Source organism: Mesocricetus auratus, unplaced genomic scaffold, assembly GCF_017639785.1.
Source record: "Mesocricetus auratus isolate SY011 unplaced genomic scaffold, BCM_Maur_2.0 Super-Scaffold_100001, whole genome shotgun sequence".
In the NCBI taxonomy this organism is placed as follows: domain Eukaryota; kingdom Metazoa; phylum Chordata; class Mammalia; order Rodentia; family Cricetidae; genus Mesocricetus; species Mesocricetus auratus.
In genome coordinates, this window is record NW_024429187.1 from 316,353 (window position 1) to 323,853 (window position 7,501).

General features: G+C 38.4%; 1 long non-coding RNA gene across 1 annotated transcript; it reads left to right on the forward strand.

Annotated features, from left to right (window-relative positions):
- The first annotated feature begins 306 nt into the window (after positions 1 to 306).
- Positions 307 to 7,298, forward strand: LOC110339499. The gene is made up of 2 exons (XR_005876666.1): positions 307 to 3,804; positions 5,014 to 7,298. It is a non-coding gene; the product is annotated as an uncharacterized LOC110339499 (long non-coding RNA).
- Positions 7,299 to 7,501: the final 203 nt, after the last annotated feature.

A 7,501-nucleotide genomic window follows, 5' to 3' on the forward strand; every position in this document is an offset into this window, starting at 1 on the left:
TTATCTAAATTTAAACTGAAAAATAAATTAAAAAAAAAGTCTGATAGAATTCTGCAGTGAATCCATATGGTTATGTGCTTTTGGGTTGGAGGTATGCAGATTGTAATTATTGTTTCTATCTCACAGGCTACCTTGGGTCTATTTAAAGTACTTAATTCACCTTGATTTAACTTTGGAAGAAGCTTGCATACATCTAGAAATTCATCCATTTTCTATTTATATTTTTCAATTTGGTAGAAAATAATGTTTTTAAGCTGGGCGGTGGTGGCGCACACCTTTAAACCCAGCACTTGGGAGGCAGAGGCAGGCAGATCTCTGTGAGTTCGAGGCTGGGCTGGACTGACAGCCTCCAAAACAATACAGAGAAACCCTGTCTCGTAAAACAAAAACAAAAACAAAAAAAAAAAGAAGGTTTTTAAAGTATGTCTTTATGATTCTTGGAATTTTCTTGGGGTCTGATGAAAGTTGCTTTCCTCTCTAATTTTATTAATTTGGATCCTTTCTTCCTTTTGGTTAGTTAGGCGATAGGTTCATCAACTTTCTAAATTCTTTCAAACTAATTTTTTGTTTCATTGATTTATTTTGTAATTTTCATTTCAATTCCATTAATTTTGGCCAGGATTTTAGTAATCTCTATCTACTTTTCTTTGTGGGAGGTGTTGATTATTTTTGTTTTTAGAAGGCCTTCAGATGTATCACTAAGTTGTTAACTTGAGGCTTCTCAAAAAATTACATAGGCATATAGTGAGTTAAGCTTTATTCTTGTAATTGCCTTGTTTTATTTTATTTTATTCAATTCTTAAATTTCTTTCTTGATTTCTTTCTTCCCTCAATTTTGATTCAGTAATGTGTTGTTTAGATTCCATGAATATGTATTCTTTAGTTGTTAATATCTAGCTTTAATACATGGTTGTCAGATAAAATGCAGAATGTAATTTCTATTTTCCTGTATTGGCTGAGACTAGCTTTGGGTCTTTTGATTATGAACACCAGCCCAATCCCTTCTGACCATCGTAGTCTCCATTGAAAAATCTGCTGTTATTACGATGAGCCTGCCTTTGTATGTGACTCGGTCTTTCTTGCTGCCTGTTTTTATTATCTTTTGCTTGTTGCTGTTGTTCTGAACATTTAGTGTTTTGATGTCATGAGGGATTTTAAAAGAGGCTTTTCTGTTCCTCCCTGTCCTGCAGCCTCTTTTAAAATAATCACTCAGAGACTTAATATTACTTACAAATCATTTGGCCTGTTGCTCATGCTTATTACTAGTTAGCTCTTGCAACTTAAATTAACTCATTTCCATTCATCTATATTATGTATTTGTATGTAAGAGGTGTTACCTGTTCTCTGGTACATCTTGTTGCTCAGACAGCTCACTGGCATCTGCCCCTGATACCCTTCTTTTTTTTCCCCTATATCTCTGCTTTGATTTCTCACCTGCCTCTATCCTGCCTTGCTGTAGGCCAAAGAAGTTTCTCTATTAACCAATGGTAATAAATCATATTCACAGTATACAGAGGGGAGTTTCTTTTCTAGTGCTGTCTGCTTGATGCTCTGTATTCCTGTCAGACCTTAATAGGCACCTCTTACTTCAGATTAAGGAAGGGTTTTTTTTTTTTTTCTGTGATTTGGTTGCAAAAATCTTTTCTACCCTTGACCTCTGCCTCCTCTTCTTCTGAACTTATTTTTTACAGGTTTGGTCTTTGTATAACATCCAAGTTCCTGCAGTTTTGATTTCTTGGGATAGTTTGGATTAGATGTTTTCTTTCATTGAATGATCTAATTCTTCTAACTTGCCTTCAAGTCCGGATATCTGCTCTTCAACATGATCAATCTACTGGTGATCTTGTCTTCTGATTTTTTTAATTCATGCATATTATGTTTTAAATCATATTCCATTTTGCTTTACTTCAGAAGTTCTGTCCATTAAATTCTGTTTTCATTTCTTGGCTTTCCATAACTTCAGTCAACCATGTTTTGTGGTGTTTGTTCTAGCAGTTATTTATATTCTCTTAGAATTCTTTGGCTATTTTCAGTTTTGCTATTTTGAAATCATTGTCTTGTACGACATTTGGGTTGCTTTTCTCAGGGGACATTACTCTGGACATACTAATTTTTTCATGGAGAATTGGCACTTTGGTTATTCATGTTTACCCACTTGTAATGAGACCTAAGCATCTTCAGTCAGGTGTCAAGTACTGGTTACTGGTATGGAAATCTTGCCCAGCAGGTGTTTGTAGCTTCCGTTAATGTATTTCAATTTATCACGTGGTAGGCCAGCTGTGTGAAGCTTAGGATTCAGTCTTTGGACGATTCAGTGTTGTTGATGTTTCAGAGGTATCAGAAGTAGTCCTGCCGTAGCGCAAGCTAAATGAGGACTCTCGGGTCATGAGTTGACACTTTTGTAGTTGAAAACTGCAGCTCTATGTAGAAGGAAGTCTTGCCACCTTTTCCTTCTTTATGTTCTTAGTGCTTGGCCTTACCCATAGCAGGTGGGTTGAATAAGTCAGCAAGCTGTGCCAATCAAGAGGAGAAGGCCAGTGGGCAGTGTTCCTCTGCAGTCCTGCATCAGTTCCTGTATCCAGGTTCCTTCCCTAGTTTTGATCAGTGATGGATGAACTGTGATGAGGAAGGGTAAGCCAATAAACCCCTTTCTACTCAAGTTGCTTTTGATCAATGTCTTCTCACAGCAACAGAGAAAACAACTTAGGACATCTGGGTCCAGGGTATTAATTGAGTAGACAAGTAATGATTACGTCATCATCAGTATGCTAGTATCATGTTAAATTTTACCTGAGTTGTATATTTGACTTCTCAGGAAAGTATCCCTAGGAAAGTACCTAATACATTATTCAAAAAGATCTTGAGGCTGAGTAAACATAACAATGTTTTATAATAGTGACAACAAACTAGCAGTGCTATTAGAAGGGGTGTGCCCTCCCTTCACGTACTGAAATTCAGATGTCCACTGACTTGACATCAAGAGTTGTGGCCTTTGAGACATGAGTAGCTCATGGGGAGGAACCCCTATAAGTGGAATTAGTGCCCTTATAAAAGTGCACAGAAGAATTCTTGTCATTCTACCATCTGAAGTCACAACATCCATGAGTCAAATGATATCAAATTTGCCACTTCAATTATTTTGGACATTTTATTGTTTATAAGCCACCCAGCTTATGATAAATTTTATGGCAACATAAATGTACTAAAACAATTGGTGTAAACATACCATAATTACATAGTTCTGAAGAGCAGAGGTTCAGAATGAATTGTATTGGGCCAAAATGAATACTAGGTCCGTCTTTCTTTTGGACTCTGTTTACTGGCTTTGACAGTCCCTAGAAGCCATTTGTTTTCCATGGCAACAGTCTCTTACCCCACATTCAGAGTCAACAGAGCAGCACCCTCAGTTTTCTCTCTGTCAATAATGTTCCCATCTTCTCTAATGAGGAATTCCAGGATTGGGTTAGGCTACCTGCTTAACCTGGAAAGAGTCCTTCATCTGAAGATCTTTAATTTAACCTCATTTGCAAGAACCTTTGTGATGTGAGGTAACACGCACAAAAATGTGGGAGATTAGCACAAGTGTGTCTTTGGAGCTACTATTCTGTTTCTTATGTCTATTGAATTTAAATAACTATCAGGCTTCAAGGGCCATATGGAAGACAGGCTTGTTTTGCTACAAAGCATGTTGCTTTTTGTCTTATAATACAGTGTTTTATGATCTTGACTCATTTGATATTTCTACCACCCATCTTATTATCAAAGGCATAGGTTCCAAGAACAGTGAGACAGAGGAAAACTGGGGTAAGTAATTTCCAAGATTTTTTTTTTTGCCTTTATGTGTTCAACTATTGACTTTGATATTAGTCACTGGAGATTCTTCTGTGGTGTAGTAATGACTAACTCGAAGGGCTTTTTTTTCTTTTCCTTTTGTATTCAGTTAGTTACTAATTTCTGTCTTCTAAATAGACAGAAAAATTTGGGAGGGAGAGAAAAAAATCTATCCAGCTGTATGTTTCCTTCTCACTACAGTTCCTTGAGGATCACTCTGACTGCAAGTCATTGCATCTCAGATGAAGAGTATGGATCTTACAAGGCCCAATTTCATGTCCAGTGCTGAAAACCCTCTTTATATTGTGTCAGTTATTGGACCCAGGGTTGTTCACAGATTAATCAGGACACTGACTCAGAACTCATATTTACATAGTACAGTATTGAGCCTTCATGAGAACTAGAGTTATCTTGAGACTTCTTTTTATGATGCATGTCTAATTAAGCTTTGGGGGATTCTCAGACAGATTCATTTCACTTTTACCTCTTTGGAACTTAAACTTAAAAAAAAAAGCTGTTTTTATCAATCCCATGTGTTACTTTCTTTCTACTTACCTGAGTCCTAAACACATTTCAGTTGTAAAATGTGTGAGCATTTCCTGCCTGAGTTCTTCACACTGTATTTTTCTTTCTTTCCTTCTTTCTTTCTCTCTTTCTTTCTTTCTTTTTTAATGATCTATTTATTTATTATGTATAGTGCTTTGCTAGCACATATGCCTGCATGCCCAAAGAGGGCACCAGATTCCATCATAGACAGTTCCAAGCCTCCATGTGATTGCTAGGAATTGAACTCAGGACCTCTGGAAGAACAGTCAGTGTTCTTGACCTCTGAGCCAGCTCCCAGAATTTTGTTTATAGTAGTACTCACAGAGCAAAATTATTGTCTTTTCTGAATTCTCAAGGCAAATCAAACACAGATATTCTTTTCAGTTTCAAACAAAGCTCCTTACAAAGGATGACTGTGGCCACACCTGGTATGCTGCTTGGAAGGTAAAAGAGTCTAGATATGAATGGATGTTAAGAGATTATTCATATCTTTATAGCCCCATGACTCATTTATAGACAGGTTTCATCATACGAGCTACATGTAGAAACGGAGATATTTTACATTAGGACAACCATCAAGAGTCTTAGAGACTTATTTTTGATCTTTGCTTTTCTCTCTCTGTCTTGTTTTTACAGAGGTTCCCAGCAGATCATTTGTCTATGACTTCTGTCACTTATGGAAGAACTAAGACATATTAACACTTCCCCAAGAACTCCTCAGTAGGGTGAAACTACTGCTCTCTGCCTTCTTGGCAGAACTGCAGCTTCTACTGAACTGTATTATTACCGTGTCTAGAGCACAGTGAGCAGCAGTAAGCTGTAGTATTCTGCTGTCCCAACAGAAGGTTGTCAATTGTTCTGGCTCTCTGTTAGAGGATTATTTTTCTCTCAGGGGTGGACAGATATGAGCTGTCAGTCAATGCACAGGTTGGCTCCCTTTATGGTATTTGGAACCACAGTGTAATTGTCACTAAACATTGAGCTGAACTGTCGTCCCAGCAGCGGAAACCTACGGGATGATCAGGAACTTGGGTATAGTAGGTGTGTGTGTCCAGGCAGGGGGGGTGGTCGAACTAACTTGTAGCCTCCCATGAAGGTCCACTAGAGAAGTAGAATTTTGAAGTAAAGGCTACTGGAAACTCTTGTGAAGTATCCACCAGAGAACACTGCTCGGACATGTGTTTAAACCAATAGGAAGTCTTTATTATCTGGCTGGAGACTACACTGACTATTCAGGATGCCAGTGTACCACCAAGCCTTTCTCAGGGTGAGTTTTTAAGGCCAAAAACCATATCCTGGGTTGATACTCTCCAGTTAACAGGAACAGTTAGCCAGAAGCAGAAGTATAGAAGCCAAAGCAACAACATAAAAAAACAAGGTTAGTATATTTAGGGACCTTCCCAGAACTGTGAACTCTGATGGATTAGGTCTTTGTTTTCATTTTGGCATGTGGTGCTGCCTACATGCTGAGTTTTATGTCCTGAGTGGTACTTCTATCATGACATCAGTTGTGCTAAGTTCTGGGGGCCTGATATAGAAACCTAGTAATTGAAAACTAGTGTGAGAATTGATAATGATAGGTTTCAATGCCAATTGATCCTTGCAGAAGGGAGCAGTACTGATGCAGAGTACCCATCATACTGGTGTGCAAGGAGCCAAGACAGGGAACACTATGCACAATGATAGGACAAACATGAATGGATCTAACAGGAGCAACAGAAGTCTGGGGGTGGGGGGGGGGAGAGAGGGCAGCAAGGAAGACCATGATATTTGGAGAGATTGTAGTCATCATATTATCAAAAGAAAACAGCAAGCAAGACAAGAGATGTCTGTGTTAGGGAAACAGAGTAACCTTTCAGGCATCCATGGGACTGGAGCACATTTCAAACTGTTGTCTCTTCCCTGTGGATGTTGACTAGAACAGGAGTTGTGGTAAGCAGCTGTGTCACAGAACAAAACTTTCCCACCTTTTGAGAAATAACTTCTGTTTTGGTTGCCTACTTGCTTAGCTTAGTTATGGCATTTCAAAATATTATAACATTAACTTCTTTTTATTTCAGGTGTCTATTTTTGGTTAGCCATAAATCAGTGAGCTAAATTATGACAGTCCATACATTTCACGAATGTAGATTTTCATGCATGAAGATTTCCATGCATGTAGGTTTTCACGCATGTAGATTTCCATGCATGTAGGTTTTCACGCATGTAGATCTCCATGCATGTAGACCATTGTGCTTTGCTCTATTCACACCCTATCACCCTCCCTTCACCTTCTCCTGGCTGATCCCTCAACAATATTATACATTGAAAGGTAGATTGTTCATATGGTAGAAAGTGTGATACTGTATTGGGTTTTTGTTGTTGTTTCTTTTCTCTTTTATATTTCTATGGCAGAATAAGAGTTTTGAGTTTCCTAAGCTAGTTTTATTATTTGCTTTCCTTGGCCATTAGTTGCTTTTGAGAGAACATTTCAGTGTACATTTTCTGTTTTTCCTTGTGGCTACCAGGAACAGGAAAGAATTGCTATAATACAGCCGTACTCTGAAGGATTCTGTGGAATTTAACATGTTCCAGGACATAGTGATACCATGGTTGGAGACTGTGGTGGACTGGTCATCAAGATTACCATAGGAAATAACCCAGTTGGCCAAGGGAAAGAAAAGAAAACCTGGGAACTCACTCACGGTTACAAAATAAAGCATGTGAGAAAAGGGGCCTGGGGAATCCTGTGGGGCAGATGGGTGCTGTGTGTAAATGACTTGTAAATGTCATGGTGCTGAGGCAAATGATTTGTAAATGTCATGGTGCTGGGACAAATGACTTGTAAATGTCATGGTACTAGGGCAGGACTTTGTCATCACCAGGCTCCAGCACAGAGCACCTTTCTCTTATTTAATAAACTGCCTCTGTCTCTACCACTATCCGTGTGTTCCTGGTCCACTTCCTTGTTTCAGGATAAAAGAAGTTGGAACTCTTAACAGGTGTCCTCTGGACTATGGTCCACACCTACAATAATATTTCATAAAGCTTGGTCAGACATTTTAAAAATAACTTGATTATTAACAGAAGACTCTGGAAAGACACACTCCCAAGTCATCTAGAACAAACTGATAACTTATTAAAA